The sequence below is a fragment of the Theropithecus gelada genome, chromosome 4, assembly GCF_003255815.1.
Source record: "Theropithecus gelada isolate Dixy chromosome 4, Tgel_1.0, whole genome shotgun sequence".
In the NCBI taxonomy this organism is placed as follows: domain Eukaryota; kingdom Metazoa; phylum Chordata; class Mammalia; order Primates; family Cercopithecidae; genus Theropithecus; species Theropithecus gelada.
Genome location: NC_037671.1, coordinates 161,810,571 through 161,828,160, shown reverse-complemented (window position 1 = coordinate 161,828,160; position 17,590 = coordinate 161,810,571). Strand labels below are relative to the sequence as shown.

The 17,590-nt window shown below is 42.1% G+C and overlaps 1 pseudogene across 3 annotated transcripts; it reads right to left on the bottom strand.

Annotated features, from left to right (window-relative positions):
* Nucleotides 1-463: 463 nt before the first annotated feature.
* Nucleotides 464-14,666, bottom strand: LOC112623619 (annotated as a pseudogene). Of its 3 annotated transcripts, XR_003119176.1 has the most exons (3): nucleotides 14,660-14,666; nucleotides 3,384-3,387; nucleotides 464-2,227 (listed from the first exon to the last, which is right to left on the bottom strand). The product of XR_003119176.1 is annotated as a keratin, type II cytoskeletal 8 pseudogene, transcript variant X1 (transcript). The 3 variants fall into 3 exon arrangements; XR_003119177.1 differs by lacking the exons at nucleotides 3,384-3,387; nucleotides 14,660-14,666 and having other exon boundaries at nucleotides 464-2,072; nucleotides 2,176-2,226; XR_003119178.1 differs by lacking the exons at nucleotides 3,384-3,387; nucleotides 14,660-14,666 and having other exon boundaries at nucleotides 464-2,062; nucleotides 2,202-2,226.
* Between the last annotated feature and the right edge of the window lie 2,924 nt (nucleotides 14,667-17,590).

Sequence of the window (17,590 nt, the reverse complement as noted above, 5' to 3'; positions counted from 1 at the left end):
GTAATAAAGGTGAGACTTTAGCTTCAATATTTACCTTTTTCTTTCATTTTTCAACTAGGTTAGAACTTATGCAAAAAAAAGAAAAAAAAAAAAGCGGGGGAGGTGCCATTATCTCTTGAAGACCTCAGCAACTGGCAGCCAGAATACAATTTTCGATCAGTCAGCAGAGGCTCAAAAAATCCTTTTTCTCCTGCTAACTGTTGCACAGCCTCCACTGGCTACTCAAAATCCTTTTTTTACCTGCTAACTGTTGCACAGCCTCCATCTGCTACTCGAAGTGTGGTCTGCAGAAGAGCAGCGTGGGTTTTACCTGGGTGCTTGGGGGAAATGCACAGTATCAGGCCCCACCTCACATAACAATGGAATCTGCATTCAAACTACATGCCAAGGGGATTCATATGCACAAGAGAACTAGTAGCAAACATTAACAAGAAGGTAAGTGTTGCTCTCTCTCAGCTCACTCTTTTTTTTTTTTTTTTTTTGGCAGAGCTAGCTGAGGTTTTATTTTGGACCAAAAAAAGAAGCAACTGAATTGTTTTATAGCTGGAGGCATGGGCAAGGGGGGTCCCCACGCAGTAAACTCCCCTGTGAGTGGGCTGAGGGCCCTCAGGTGGGTCTCCTGCTCCCAGTGGTACCCTACATAGCGGTCTCCCTCCCAGGCTCTGGGGCAGCACAAGAGGGGTAGGCTGGGAGGGGGTGCCGCAGCTGTTCACTTGGGCAGGACGTCAGAGGACTCGGACACCAGCTTCCCATCGCGTGTCTCGATCTTCTTCACAACCACGGCCCTGGAGGAGCTGGTGCGGCTGAAGGAGCTGGAGCCCGCGCCAGAGCCAAAGCTGGAACCCAGGCCGTAGCTGAGGCCGGGGCTTGTGAGGCCCCCATAGGCCGAGCTCAGACCACCTGCATAGCCGCTGGTGGTCTTCGTATGAATACTCATGTTCTGCATCCCGGACTCCAGCCGGCTCTCCTCGCCCTCCAGCAGCTTCCCGTAGGTGGCGATCTCAATGTCCAGGGCCAGCTTGACGTTCATCAGCTCCTGGTACTCACGCAGCTGCCGCGCCACGTCTTGCTGGGCCCGCTGCAGGGCGGCCTCCAGCTCGGACAACTTGGCATTGGCATCCTTAATGGCCAGCTCTCCACGCTGCTCGGCATCTGCAATGGCGGCCTCCAGGGAAGCCCTCTGGCCTTTGAGGCCCTCAATCTCAGCCTGAAGCCGGCTGATATTCCGGTTCATCATCTCGGAGATCTCAGTCTTGGTGCGCCGCAGGTCATCCCCGTGCTTCCCAGCCAGGCTCTGCAGCTCCTCATACTTGATCTGGTACATGCTCTCAGCCTCAGCCCGGCTGCGGTTGGCAATCTCCTCGTACTGTGCCTTGACCTCAGCGATGATGCTGTCCATGTCCAGGGAGCGGCTGTTGTCCATGGACAGCACCACAGATGTGTCCGAGATCTGGGACTGCAGCTCCCGGATCTCCTCTTCATACAGCTGCCTGAGGAAGTTGATCTCATCAGTCAGCCCTTCCAGGCGAGACTCCAGCTCTACCTTGTTCATGTAAGCTTCATCCACATGCTTCTTGATGAGGACAAATTCATTCTCCATCTCTGTACGTTTATTGATCTCATCCTCATACTTGTTCTTGAAGTCCTCCACCAGCCTCTGCATGTTGCCAAGCTCTGCCTCCAGCTTCAGCTTCTCCTGGCCCAGAGTCTCCAGCTGCCGCCTAAGGTTGTTGATGTAACTCTCGAACATGTTGTCCATGTTGCTCCGAGCCGTCTTCTGCTGCTGCAGGAGGCTCCACTTGGTCTCCAGCATCTTGTTCTGCTGCTCCAGGAACCGTACCTTGTCTATGAAGGAGGCAAACTTCTTGTTGAGGGTCTTGATCTGCTCCTTCTCCTGGGTGCGCACGGCCTGGATGTTGGGGTCCACCTCCAGGTTAAGGGGGCTCAGCAGGCTCTGGTTGACCGTGACTGCGGTGATGCCTCCCATGCCGCTGGCCCCACCATAGCCGCCGCCCAGGCCACCCCGAAAGCTGCTGCTTCCCACTCGGGAGAAGCTCGAGGAGCTGATGCGGGCACCGGGCCCACTCGTGTAGGAGCGGCTGCTGAAGGCCCGGGGGCCAGAGGTGGACACCTTGTAGGACTTCTGGGTCACCCTGATGGACATGGTGGAGGCAGGAGTGGAGGCAGGCGAGCCGAACCAGGAGGAGATCCTAGAAGGAGCGGAGATCTCTCAGCTCACTCTTAACAGTTATTTTATTAAACATTTATCATTTTATTTAGCTTTTTATTTTTAGATAGTATTTTACAACAAATTTCTTCACAAACTTGTGCAATAGTGATAAAATGTATCAATATAAAACCAATTTTGCAAATGCATAGCACAACTTATATTTTTAAAAAGAAGGTAAAATACTTTTTAAATAAAAATTGTATTTTATATAATAGAAAAATAGATAAGGTATATTGAGCACCTTTGTGTTCATTTTTTTCTTTCTATTTTCTTTTTCTTTTTTTTCTGAGATAAAGTCTTGCTTTGTTTCCCAGGCTGGAGTGCAGTGTCATGATCTTGGATCGGCTCACTTCAACGTCCACTTCCCAGGCTCAAGCAATCCTCCCACCTCAGCCTCCTCAGTAGCCAGGACTACAGGCATGCACCACCATACCCAGCTAATTTTTGTTTTGTTTTGTTTTGTTTTGTTGAGATGGGGTTTCGCTATGTTGCCCAAGCTGGTCTCAAACTCTTGACCTCAAGCAGTCCAACTGCCTTGGCCTCTCAAAGTGCTGGGATTATAAGCATGAGCCACCACACCCAGCCTCATGTTAGTTTCTATAGTAGTTGAGTTCAGTATATTGGTTTCCAGTCAATACCTTCAGAGTTTATTTAAGTAGAATAAAACTTTCATATGAGCCTTTCTGACAACCTTGTTTTCATTTTTGGTCAATGATTCACTGCTTTTGACAGAAAAGGGTGAGAGGCAAAGGAAGATGTGATTCATTTATTTCTTCTTTTCAACAGAATGTCAGCCTGAGTCTTACTGCACACATTTCAAGATCATATTGTTGTGAGATAATAATACCTTAGGCTTATGTGGTATGCTGCCATTAGCAAAGCGCCTTCCCAGGTATTATCTTGTCTATCCTCCCACTAACTGGCAAGGTGGGTGACATTAAGCTTTGCCTACTGATGAAAAGAGTCAGGCATACTGAGGTTGACTTACTTGAGAATACATGGTTGGAAATGGCGAATCAAAGATAGACAAACCGTTCCGCCAACTCCAAGCCCAGGGTCAGCTCCAGACTCAGCCTAGATGGCATTAGTCTAAATGTGCTGTGTTTCATAGAACTAGAGTCTGGATATGGAAATTCTAGAAGCTAATATTGGCGCTGCTTTAAATGCTTTACCTTTGAAAATTTACATCTACTAACACACTTAATTCTCATAATGACCCAATAATCTAGTTACTTGTATTATTCTCCTTATATAGATCACAGATAACTATATACGCCCTCAGTTTCAGCTTCTAAGAAAATTTATCAATTATTAGGTTAAAAAAATGGCTTTTATTAAATTTCAAAACACAAGTCTCCTTATTGCTAGGATAAATACATGAGTCTGGGTTATAAATGACTTCAGACATCAAATGACATACATTTAGTAGCATAATGGTAAACATCTCAAAACCAGATTTCTGAGGAGAAAAGTCCCCAGTTTGTAGATTTTGCCAATTTCTGAAGTATAAATATTTATATTTTGGTTGATTCCAAGCTATCCACTTGACATCACTGTACCTGGAGATGGGAAGAGATGCGTACATTCTGCTCTCACAAGCTGGTACTGACCCATCACTGGTGCAGAGCCATGGACAGTCTACTTTCAGTTGGTGTTCTTCACACTCTTCAGTAAAGCCAAACAGTTTTGCCTTTGCCTTTTAAAATATTTTTGCAAGAATTTTGAACACTTTTTTGAGTTACTGTTAATTTTTCCAAATGTTTTTCTAGACTGGATTATGCTAATAGTCCCTACACAGCAGGAAGACCTGTATGTAAGCCTGTAAGCCAAGGGTTGGCAAACTCTTATAATGTGCCACACACAAATATTTTAGACTTAGCGGGCCACATGCTGTCTCTGTCACATATTCTTTGTTTTTATAATCCTGTTAAAATACAAGATTTGTTCTTAGGCCAGGGGCTGTTGAAAACCAGTTGGGTTTGTCCCACAGGCTGTAGTTTGCTGATCCCTGATCTAAGCCCTGGGAACACAGATCAGGGAGACAAATGAGAGTGATCATGTGGTCAGACACTCCTGATTTTACTGCTTTTGTGATATTGGCAGGTCAAAGCCTTCTACCTTACAGAACTATAAGGGTTAAAGTAATTAATTCCTATGAAAGTTCTTTCTAAAGTATAATGTTTCAAGGACCCCATGGGGTATCATTGTTAGCATTATCCTGAATTGCTCACTAACTACTGCAGTTACAATCCCAGTTTAATTAAAACCTTTACTCAGAGCAGAAAGTACCAGCTCTTTAAATATCTGGAAGCCCCAACAGCACTGGAGGACTGAAACAAACTCAGATCATTATTATAAATCCCTCTATCTGTTCTAAGCCACTCCTGGGAAATATCCAGGCCTTCTGGCAACAGATAACAATTTCAACCTTAGCTCTATTTCACGTTGTTTAGGTCTCTGACCCTGCAAAGATATTGTCTGACATAAAGTAGGTGCTCAATCTATACTGAATGAATGATTATTTTCAATTACCTAAGTGCTCACCTTCTGTGAACCATAGCTCCCCCAAGCCATAGTCCCAAACCATATGCTCAGTCAGCCACCTGCCCAACCCAACACCAAGTGGACACCCTCTCCACGTATGGAGATGTTTTCCTCACTTAGTGGACAGGAAAGAAATGAAGAGAATACTATGTGGGTACCTAATCTACCCCTCCATAATTATTGAATAGATGTCTGAATTTCTTTACATCTGAAAAATCAATATATTGGGATCAGAATTACATCCTAATGAAATTTAAAAAGAAAAGGAAGAAATTCCACTTTTGCACTGACTGAGAAACCCAATCTGACAATTAAAGGAGTATTCCAAGAGCTGGGTTGATAGGAAGACACCCCAGGAAGAGGTGATGTTAAGCTTCACTTCCATCCCATTCTTATAGTATGTAATGTTTAGACAAGGCCTCCTTACTCACAAATGCTTTACAATAATTTATTAATCTGGTAGACCTTATGACCTAGCATTTTAGAGTACTTTAAAAACAAAGACTAATTGCGCTAGGGCTTAGCAAAAAGGTGGAGGCGCAATAAATGATTCATTAAACTTTGTGGGGTTGAGGAAGGCTCTATCCATTTCACAGAAAGAATATTTCCTATGTCCGGGCAGCACAGAGGGACCCAGGAAAGGTCACATAAGAATTCAAAAGCAGAACTGAATTAGAACAAATGCATTTTCGTTTCTTTATAAAAATATTGTAATGTGAAGTTCCCTTTTACTCTTATAGCTTTTAAACATGATTTCTATTTGAACACACTTGGTAGAATTTTGAATTCTAATGTCAAAATCAAAACCCATTTCTCTCAATTCTACTTACTCATTCATCTCTCACCTTCAATCTGCAATGTGAGCTGGGACCCCCTTTTTAACTTCAAGTGGGGACAGTTCCATCTATCTGAAATGTGTTTATACTTTGTGTTTTAAGTAAATTTTCTAACTATAAGGCCAATGTGTTAAAGGATGATCAAGAAAGGTAGATTTAAGAATCTAGTTTCAGAAAGAGAACGCAAACTTTATTTTCAGATGCCAGAAAGGAAAAAAGTACAACTACACATTTTACTTCTATCAGTACATTAGGAAAAAGAACTTGGCAATGAATTACAACATTTGTTGAATCCAAAGAGGCGTCATAAAGTCCCACTGAACACAGAAGTGAGAGTAATCAGGAAAGCTGGTGTCGAAATAAACAGAAAGAGATCTTCATAGAGCAATTCAAATTGGTCGATATGTTTTTACAGAGTTATGAAATCATGCAGCATTTAGTTGTATTTCACTTTTATTCATCTCTAGTGAGGCCATATCCTAACCAGGACATTCATTTCCAGTAAAAGGAGGATGGAAATACTATAAATCTGTGATATTTAAACCAAACGAGTGAAAAAAGAATTTTTTAAAAATCAACTCTGGTGGATTAAAAGAATTAATCCAAAATGATTCTAACTTTACATAATGGATCCTAAAGAATTAGCGATGAATTGCTATCACCAAATCTCACAGTACATATAAAAACTACACTGGTGCGCATCTTCACCATGCCATTGTGAAATTAAATGATAGTAACTGTCAACTCTCTCAATGACTTTGTTCCCTGTGAATTAGCCATTTTGTGGATTATCTGTAACAACACTTTCATCCCAGACCCATTTTCTTCCCTGCTATGCTACATGTTATGAAGCATCTTCCCTGACATCCGTTGCTATCTTCAAAAGAATAAATTTATTTAGAAAGTAATCTAAGCCTAATGTTTTCCAAACTTCATTGCACACAATGCTAGTCCTAGGAGATGTTCTATAAAAAAGAGGGTCATCACCAAATAGATTTGGGCATAACTGCTTAGGACTCCTCTCTTGATGATTCACAATGCATTTTGGATTTTAAATTTTCTGAAAAGTCTTGCAGTAAAGAAACTCGAGCTTAGCCTGGGGGCCCGTGCCTGTAGGCCCAGCTATCTGAGAGACTGAACTGGGAGGACTGCTCCAGCCCTGGCAGCCTGGGCAGGACCCTATCTTAAAAAAATGAAAGGAAACTTATTTGACCATAGATAATTTCATTTTTTCTTTTTTTCGTCTAACACTTGTTAACATTCCACAGAATTACTGTTCCCAGGCATACTTTGGAAGACCTTCTATAACTAAACAAAGAAGAAGTGAAGCCAGCTGAAAACAAATTAATAGCTATACCTACTTTCAAAGACTTACTATGAAAAAATAATGCAAAATATCTCATTGGTATTTTTTTATTTTGCTTACATATTGAAATGATAATGTTTTTTGATATATTGGATTAAATAAAATATTAAAAAATTTTAAAAAGGTTATAGCCACATTTCAAAGCCAAACCTTTGAGTACCAGAATCACCCACACAATGCTAGGCCCTGGGATTTGCACCAACTCATTCTCTGCTTTCCCATGCCTTGTCCCAGCACCAGAATGCCTGAATCCCTCTTCATTTCCTCCCTGTGGCCTGCCCTAGTTACCTGCTAAGATCAGCATTGTTTTTTAGGATAAAACTCTTTGAAGTTCTTTGAGCTTAGGTGGAAATTAGACTTCTGTCTTTAGTTGAAAGCTAGCAGTATCTGAAAAATACATGCACCTAAACAAGACAATATTAGGAGTGTGTCTAAGAAAAATAGAATAAAAACATAAAACCTAATTTTTAAAATGTCAGCTTCGGGGGATCGGGGTGCATAGTGGTTTTTAGACTAAGTAAAGGCACTGGAACTCTAACTACTTCCCCATAAAATTGCATTTGCTCAAAACACCCACAGGCAATTGCTGAGAATGACCAAGAAGCCGAGAGGAAAGTAGAAAAGAAAGCCATGAGAAATGGCCTGTTGAATTCTGTAATGTTTCTTTCTGACAGCAAAATAACAAGAAAAATAATCTCACTTAAGGAAATGCTAATAAGTTATTCTTCCTATTTCCTCTCCATTGTTCTCACAGCATCCAGAAATTTTCAAACATAGCGAGCACAACAAGTGTAATCCCAAGGTTCTCAGCGAAATTATGTTTCATGTCTGTCTCACCCACTAGAGTGTGATGCTTATAAGGGCAAGTGCTGTGACTGCTTGTTCGCTTCTGTGTCCTGCAGACCAGCACAGTGCCAGCACTTAACAGCTATCAATACAATATCTGTGGAGAACGAAGAGAGGCAGGGAGGAAGGAAGGGAGGGAGGGAGGGAGGAAGGGATGGATTGGTTGTTTTTTTGACACAGAGTCTCACTCTGTTGCTCAGGCTGGAGTGTAGTGGCATGATTACGGCTGACTGCAACCTTGACCTCGTGGGCTCAAGCAATCCTCCCACCTCAGCCTCCCAAGGAGCTGGGACTACAGGTGCATGCCACCACGTCCAGCTAATTTTTTAGTTTTTTGTTATGACGGGTCATCAGTATGTTGTCCAGCCTGTCTCAAACTCCTAGGCTCAAGCAATCCTCCGGCCTCAGCCTCTCAAAGTGTTGCAATTACAGGTGGAAGCCATCATATCTGGCTTTTTTATTTTGTGAGGTTTGATTGCTTTCCCAGAGTAATGATGAATTTACACTCTCTTGCCTGGTCTTCCAGTAGCCCAGGGCTTAAGGGTATATCTATGGCCATCAAATATGAGATAACTAACCAAATAAGCCTTAAATTGTGACATTACTTTCATTTATAACCAGTCTTTACAATAAAACACTTTTATTTTCAGAGAAGAAAAAAAAAAAAAAACAGTAGTTTTTGTACTGTGGAATCTATTTGGGTTTTATACCCGGATAAAGTCAATATGGTCAAATGAAGTCATGTGAAGAATGCAATGGGATGAGAAAAGGTTAAGTGTGGTATTTTTATATTGTTTACATGCCGCTAAGAAATTCATACTCCATTATCAGGAGAGGAGGAACATCATGGGAATCTGGTCATTCTGCCTCACACTTTCCCTTACTTTTTCCATTAAAACCCTGACCAGATGACCTACCAGAGCTGCTGTATATTTTTCACTGTGATTTTGCTAATTCTGCAAAGTGAAATTAAGTAGACGCCGTGACAGGATACAAGGCAGCAAGTACTTAAATACCATTAACTGACTTGCATGCTGCATGAGATGATCAATATATTCTCATGGAACAACAAGAGCCAAAAGTATACAACTAAGTATTTTCCTATTCTGATCAATTTGAAGCAAGAAAAGTCACAAATTAACACATTTTTCATTATTATGCTGAGCAGGGTGTAAAAAAATAGTGCTGTTTCGACAAAACAGAAAAGGACTCAGGTATTCTCATATTTCTTTTCTGAGCCTAGGTTTGAGCAGAGCCATTACATGTGATTGTAATTCCTGTAGGTAAGCAGATGGTCAGGCAGCACACCAAGAATTATAATAATCTATCTGGGATGTTTCTAAGACATGAGTTAATGCTTTCAAACCCATAAAGCTTGGGATTTTATGGAGATGAACCACATTATAGACCCACATGCAAGCATGTGCTCATCAAAATGATCTCAACTGAATCAACAGCTCAGCTCATTTGCACCTCCCGACCTTCTGGAACTGACCTGAAAGATGCATCCTCAAACCCATTTCTTCTTACTAAGGCTTGCAATTAGACATAGAAAAATACATGTAATTAGCAGTGCTGGCACATATTTGAGGGTTCAGATCTCTTGATCCAGAACAAATATGGGCAACAAGGTAAACTGTGCTGCTAAAAGCAAGAATTCTTAAATTACAATCCACCGTCTCGCTAAGATTTCAGGGAACATACCAGAGGTGATTTTGAAAGCAATGGGAGGGGGCGTAAATGGAAAGATTCCCAAGAGAAAACTGATTTCCACTGATTATCCACAATTAATTGAGAGTCACTTTTGGTGCAGTGGAAAGAAGGCAAGACTCGGAATCCAAAGAGCTAGATGTGAATTGGGACTCAGACACTATTACCAATCAATGGCATCAAGTAGTTATTAAGACTCTCTCGGCCTCAGCATTCTCATCCATAAAATGGGGATAAACAATACCTGCCTCGCAGCATGGCTGTGAAATAATCTGTGTGAAGTGCCTGCAACACAGGCCCCTGCCAGTGAACAGATTTTACTTTTCTTTCTTCTTATATTTTTCTATTTTAGTAATAATACTTTCATTTTTTACAACATCTTGCTGTTTTCAAAGCTCTTCTCCATGGTTTTTCTTAACTGATCTCACTGCAACATATGATATGAACATCAATTCTGTTTCACATGTGAGAAAACCAAGGCTCATTCTAAAACCCAGGCTATTTTACTTCTAGTACTGTGCTAATTCCACTAGACTGAATATTGAGATACCTAAAACCATATGAGGAAATAGATCAAAACAGTGAGCAGATTCTAAGATAAAAATATAATAATCCAAGTTTTTAAAAAATGATACTAGGTCACATAGACAAAATGATATGGCAATCCAGGTGACATCATTTCATTTTTACTACCTGGCTGGGGCAACAAAAGACTAGAAATAAATATCTCATTAAGAATTATAGAGTGCATGATACAGGATTTAGTAGGCTTATGGAGAGCTGTGAAATGATTCATTTAAAAATTTATTCTTGGCCGGGCGCGGTGGCTCAAGCCTGTAATCCCAGCACTTTGGGAGGCCGAGACGGGCGGATCACGAGGTCAGGAGATCGAGACCATCCTGGCTAACACGGTGAAACCCCGTCTCTACTAAAAAATACAAAAAAAAAAAAAACTAGCCGGGCAAGGAGGCGGGCGCCTGTAGTCCCAGCTACTCGGGAGGCTGAGGCAGGAGAATGGCGTGAACCTGGGAGGCGGAGCTTGCAGTGAGCTGAGATCTGGCCACTGCACTCCAGCCCAGGCGACAGAGCGAGACTCCATCTCAAAAACAAACAAACAAACAAAATTTATTCTTATTGCAATTATTGTTTGCAGAAATCTAATAATATACACATATATAAATATATGACCTTTATTAACAGTTCTTGCCATTGCAAAGTTATAGTTAAATAGGAAGTATGTATCAATTTTAGTAACTTAATAAAATAATGAAGTAATTCATAATATGGTTAATTGCCATTGGGGAAATATCTCTTTGGTTCTTTTCTATTTTCATTTCATTCCTGAAATGAGTGTACATGCCATCACCAGATGTCTTCATTTAAAAATGAAGTTTAGAACAACTTTATGAAATAAAATCTCAGAAATAAAAAGATGATGGAACAGAGGTAAAATAAAGAGTTTTAGCAAATTTTGGAAGACAAAAGGAATAAATGTTAGTATTTGGAAAGAGGGCGTATGTGAAGTTCCCAGCATACTGCCTGCTAGATAGTAGACGTTTTAGTCCAATTTTTCTTTTCTGCCAGGTGAAGATATTCAGAAGAATAAAGGTAGAGATGATGAGTCAACAAAGATTGTATCTGAGAGCAGAGACAGAAGCAAAGAAGGGTCAAGATAGTGAGAAAGCCAGGTGGGAGGGGGTCCCTGGAAAAACTCCAGCTGGCCTGCGCGCTGGGCGGAATGCGCGCTGGGCGGAATGCGCGCTGGGCGGAATGCGCGCTGGGCGGAATGCGCGCTGGGCGGAATGCGCGCTGGGGTGGAGCCACCGAGGTTCGCTCTCTCTGCAGCAGGCAGGATCCTGGCCCCTCCTCTTCCTGTGTGGAACCTGGGGTTCAAACAGCGGGGTGGGAAGTTCCCCAGTAGGAACTCTGGCCTTGCGGAAAGTCCCTGTTCCCTCCTTTTTTTCCTTTTTGCCCAATAAATTCCGTAATTCTCACCCTTCAATCGTCTGTGAGCCTACATTTTCCTGGCCGTGTGACAAGGATTATTTAGCTGAACTAGGGAAAAAGTCCCGCAATAGTAGTAACTGGCTCATGTTTGATAGAACTAAAATAACCCAGCAATAATTTCTTGAAAACCCACTGTGTGAAGTCTGGCAGGATTTCTGTAGTGGGGGTTTAGCTGTACCACCAAGATCCCAACCTCAGACTGAAGTATTGGCTGCTCACAGTTGTGTCTCTCTGATGGAACTGCCCTTGGCTGAAGAAAGCTGCTTTACTCAAAGTATACTGCCCTCTTCAGAAACAACCAGCACCCAGGGGCTAATGGCTGTAGGTTCCAAGGCCCAGCAGTCCCTTGCTATAAATGGAACAATTCTGAAGGGCCATCCCAGCTCCAGGGCCCCTTCTGGGCTTGGCCAAAGCTTCTGTTGAAACTACATCGCAGTTCTGCCTCTCTAGGAATATCGCTTCCCTTGCACCTTCCCCGTGTTAATCCTCGGTGCACTCAGCAATAAACTGCTGCCCACACATCTCCATGTCAGAGCTGTTTTCAGGGAACCCAACCGAAGACAGTTGGTTACAGAGCACAAAAATTCTAGAAGATAACATCGGAAAAACTCGGAAAAACCCTTCTAGACCTTGGCTTAGGCAAAGATTTCAGAAACCCAAAAGCAAATGTAACAAAAACAAAGATCAATAGATGGGGCTGAAACCAAAAAGCTGCTGCACAGCAAAAGAAATCATCATCAGAGTAAACAGACAACCCACAGAGTGGGAGAAAATCTTCCCAGTCTACACATCCGACAAAGGACTAATATCCAGAATCTACAAGGAACTCAAACAAATCAGTAAGAAAAAAATAAACAGTGCCATCAAAAAGTGGACTAAGGACATGAATAGACAATTCTCAAAAGAAGACATGCAAATGAACAACAAGGATGAAAAAATGCTCAACATCACTAATGATCAGGGAAATACAAATCAAAACCACTAAGTGATACCACCTCACTCCTGCAAGAATGGCCATAATCAAAAAATCAAAAAATAATAGATGTTGGCATGGATGTGGTAAAAAAGGAAGACTTTTACACTGCTGGTGGGAATGTAAACCAGAACAAACACTCTGGAAAATAGTGTGGAGATCCACAAGGAACTAAAAGTAGATCTACCATTTGATCCAGCAATCCCACTCCTGAGTATCTACCCAGAGGAAAAGAAGTCATTACACGAAAAAGATACTTACACACACGTTTATAGCTGCATAATTCGCAATTGCAAAAATATGGAATCAGCCCAAATGCCCATCAATCAATGACTGGATAAAGAAATTATGAGATGGCCGGGCGCAGTGGCTCACGCCTGTAATCCCTGCACTTTGGGAGGCTGAGGCGGGCGGATCACGAGGTCAGGAGATCGAGACCATCCTGGCTAACACGGTGAAACCCCGTCTCTACTAAAATACAAAAAATTAGCCGGGCGCGGTGGCGGGCGCCTGTAGTCCCAGCTACTCAGGAGGCTGAGGCAGGAGAATGGCGCGAACCCGGGAGGCGGAGCTTGCAGTGAGCCGAGATGGTGCCACTGCACTCCAGCCTGGGCGACAAAGTGAAGACTCCGTCTCAAAAAAAAAAAAAAAAAAGAAATTATGAGATATATATATAATTATATATAATTTTATATATGTACACACACACAACATGGAATACTACTCGACCATAAAAAGGAATAAAATAATGGCATTCACAGCAACGTGGATGAAATTGGAGACCATTATTCTAAGTGAAGTAACTCAGGAATGGAAAGCCAAACATCATGTGTCCTCATTCATAAGCGGGAGCTAAGTCATGAGGATGCAAAGGCATAAGAATGATACAGTGGACTTTGAGGACTCGGGGGAAAGTGTAGGAGGTGGGTAAGGGATAAAAGACTATACATTGGGTACAGAGTACACTGCTCGGGTGATGGGTGCACCAAAATCTCAGAAATCACCACTAAAGAACTTAACCAAACACCACCTGTTCCCCCAAAACCGATAGATAGATAGATAGATAGATACATACATACATACATACATACATACATACACAGTTGGTTACAGAAGTGGTCCCGGGAGGCAGACTCCATTATGAGATTTGGGAAACAGATTACCCGTTTGGCCAGCTTGCGATAAGGACCCCCCACCCGAAGTGTGGCAGGTACAGAACCGATACCTTGACACATTGTAGAGGTCAATTGCCAAACTGTTCAGCGACTGGAATGAGATAGCACTGGGGAACAATGTGCTGGCTCAGGTGTTTGAGAGGGTATGATGGGCATCAATGTTAGAAGGGCTATGGACTTTGGGAGGCTGAGGTGGGTGGATCACGTGGTCAGGAGATCGAGACCATCCTGGCTTACACAGTGAAACCCCATCTCTACTAAAAATACAGAAAAAAAAAAAAAATTAGCTGGGCGTGGTGGCGGGCACCTGTAGTTCCAGCTACTAGGGAGGCTGAGGCAGGAGAATGGCGTGAACCCGGGAGATGGAGCTTGCAGTGAGCCGAGATTGCGCCACTGCACTCCAGCCTGGGCGACAGAGTGAGACTCCGTGTCGAAACAAAAAAAAAAAAAAAAGAAGAAGGGCTATGGAACTAGGGAAACCTGATTGACCTAGGGGGACTGGCTTCCCTGCAGAAGTGGCTGCAGTTCAAGCTGACACTAAAGGGTGAGTTTGCATGTGAGGGGAGGGAGGGATGATCGGAAAAGAGCTTTCCAGTCAAAGGAAACAGCATATACAGAAGTTCTGATGCAGAAAAGTGCCTGGCAATTAGAGGAAGGGCAAAATGGCCAGTGAATCTCTACAGTGGAAGCATGACTGTCAGCGGAGGCTGGGGAAATAGGCAGGTGCCAACTCACAGCCATGGCAGGAATTGTCTTGTCATTTTAGGAGGAGTGATAAACCATTGAAGGACTTGAAGCAAAGAAGCTACAAAATGAGATTTGACTGAAGAATCTCTTTGGCTATTTGTGAACTGACTGGAGGGAGCAAAAATGAAAATGAAGAAAACGGCTGCTCAAGGCTGTTGCCGTTCCTATACTGGGATGTGATGGCTCTCACTAAAGCCTTATCTACTCATGGCGCTACTAAACCACCTTCTTGGTGATGGAAGGCCAGATCTGCCTCCTGACACCTATAGAAATGATCTGGGCAGTTTTCCTTTAGTTTAATCTCTACCAAACACTAGAATGTGGTATTAATCTCTACCAAACACTAGAATGTAGTAGTAGAGACTTTGTTTGTTGTATCACGGCTGTATCTCCAGCCCCTAAAACAGTGCGTGGGGCTTAGAGATGACACTCAACAAATGTCTGGTAAGTCATTGAATAAATACATTTTATTTTATTTTGTTTTTATATATATCTATTTAATAATATATACAGAGAGACAGGGTCTCACCCTGTGGCCCAGGCTGGAGTGCAGTGGTAAAATCACGACTCCTTGCAGCCTCAAACTCCTGGACTCAATCAATCCTTGTGAGCCATAGGGTATGAGCCATAGGGTCTGGCCTGAATAAATGAATTATAAAGGAAATACTCCTAATGGGAGTGGAGCAAGTTGCTGAGGATTATTCATGCCTTGAAATCAATAAATGTGAGCAAAGGCTCCAACGGGAGACAGCAGGCCACAATTAAGCAATCCATAGCAACTCGCCTATTTATTATATTTACATGGTGGGTAAGTAATGGAGACAAACAGGTGTTGCCTGCAGGTTGGGAGATCTTAATGAGACTGGCTGAAGATAAACTTCCCAGGTGAGCTGTAACCTTGTGTTGCAAATAACTTCATTCAAAGTAAGAGCAGCTGACATGTTTCGACACAAACTAGTCACTGACCCTTGTTCTTCAATTCCTATTTTTTTGTTTTGTTCTTTAATGGAAGAATTTCGGTGTTATTTTTGAATATCATCTAAACCAGCTGTGAAACCCAAATGATTTCCAGTCCTTGCCTGTAGGTCTCGACCTGAAGAAAAGCCTATCAGCTCTTGAGTGACAGGGAACTGTCCTGGCAGCTGTGTTCCTACTCCTGAGCGCCGTTTTAGGGCTGACACTAAAGCTGAGAGCCGCACTTGAGACTACTCATGTCTTCAAACCTTTCTGTGATGCTCAGAACCGGAAATCAATTTTATGTAGGAACAGTATGTGATTCCATATTGAGAAGGCCTGTACAGGTGAGTCTGTGCCCTCTGTCACGGCTGTAAACCAGGACATTGCATATTCATGCGTAAAGAGACCTGACAGGACACCCAGACTGAGGAGCATGAGAGAACAGTGACATCCAGTGGTTAGCAGGCTGCATCTCCAATGTGCTGGGCACAGAGATGGCTGAGGGCGGAGCCCACTCTGCTCCAGATCCCAACTTCTGTTTTTTGTCCTTTCAAGCTGGAAAACCCTGTGAAACTCCAGGAAAATTCCAATTGCACACCAGGTTCTACCAATAATATTTATCCTTCCATATTCTCTGCTACCCTTTTTACTTTCAGGATAAGCACGTATCTCTTGCTAGAGTTACTATGTTTTAAATTGCACCATAAAATTTGATAAATGTTCATGTTCAACAGTTGATAAAATGTAAAATTCCAAAATTACATTTTTTTCTAGTTTTTCAAAATAAGGTTTGTTATTCAGTCAACAAATGTTTATTGTGTACCTACTAGGTGCTAAGCAGATAATAAAACAGAAATTCTTTTTTTAATTATCATACTTTAAGTTCTGGGGTACATGTGCAGAACATGCAGGTTTGTTACAAAGGTATACACATGCCATGGTGGTTTGCTGCACCTATCAACCCGTCATCTACGTTAGGTATTTCTCCTAATGCTATCCTTCCTCTAGTCCCCCAACCCCAACAGGCCCCGGTGTGTGATGTTCCCCTCCCTGTGTCTATGTGTTCTCATTGTTCAACTCCCACTTATGAGTGAGAACATACAGTGTTTGGTTCTCTGTTCCTTTGTTAGTTTGCTGAGAATGATGGTTTCCAGCTTCATCCATGTCCCTGCAAAGGACATTAACTCATCCTTTTTTATGGCTTCCTGTATAGTATTACATGGCATATACGTGCCACATTTTCTTTATCCAGTCTGTCATTGATGGGCATTTGGGTTGGTTCCAAGTCTTTGCTATTGTGAACAGTGCTGCAGTAAACATACGTGTGCATGTGTCTTTATAGTAGAATGATTTATAATCCTTTGGGTATATATCCAGTAACGGGATTGCTGGGTCAAATGGTATTTCTGGTTCTAGATCCTTGAGGAATCACCACACTGTCTTCCACAATGGTTGAACTAATTTACACTCCCACCAACAGCGTAAAAGCGTTCCTATTTCTTCACATCCTCTCCAGCATCTGTTGTTTACTGACTTTTTAATGATCCCCATTCTAACTGGCATGAGATGATATCTCATTGTAGTTTTGATTTGCATTTCTCTAATGACCGGTGATGATGAGGTTTTTTTTCATATTTCTTGGCCATATAAATGTCTTCTTTTGAGAAGTGCCTGTTCATATCCTTTGCCCACTTTTTGATTGGGTTGTTTTTTTCTTGAAAATTTGTTTAAGTTCCTTGCTGATTCTGGATATCAGCCCTTTGTGAGATGGATAGATTGCAAAAATTTTCTCCCATCCTGTATGTTGCCTATTCACTCTGATGATAGTTTGTTCTGCTGTACAGAAGCTCTTTAGTTTAATTAGATCCCATTTGTCAATTTTGGCTTTTGTTGCCATTGCTTTTGGTGTTTTAGTCATGAAGTCTTTGCCCACGCCTATGTTCTGAATGGTATTAGCTAGGTTTTCTTCTAGAGTTTTTATGGCTTTAGGTCTTATGTTTAAGTCTTTAATCCATCTTGAGTTAATTTTTGTATAAAGTGTAAGGAAGGAGTCCAGTTTCAGTTTTCTGCATATGGCTAGCCAGTTTTCCCAACAACATTTATTAAATTGAGAATCCTTTCCCCATTACTCGTTTTTGTCAGGTTTGTCAAAGATCAGATGGTTGTAGATGTGTGGCATTATTTCTGAGGCCTCTGTTC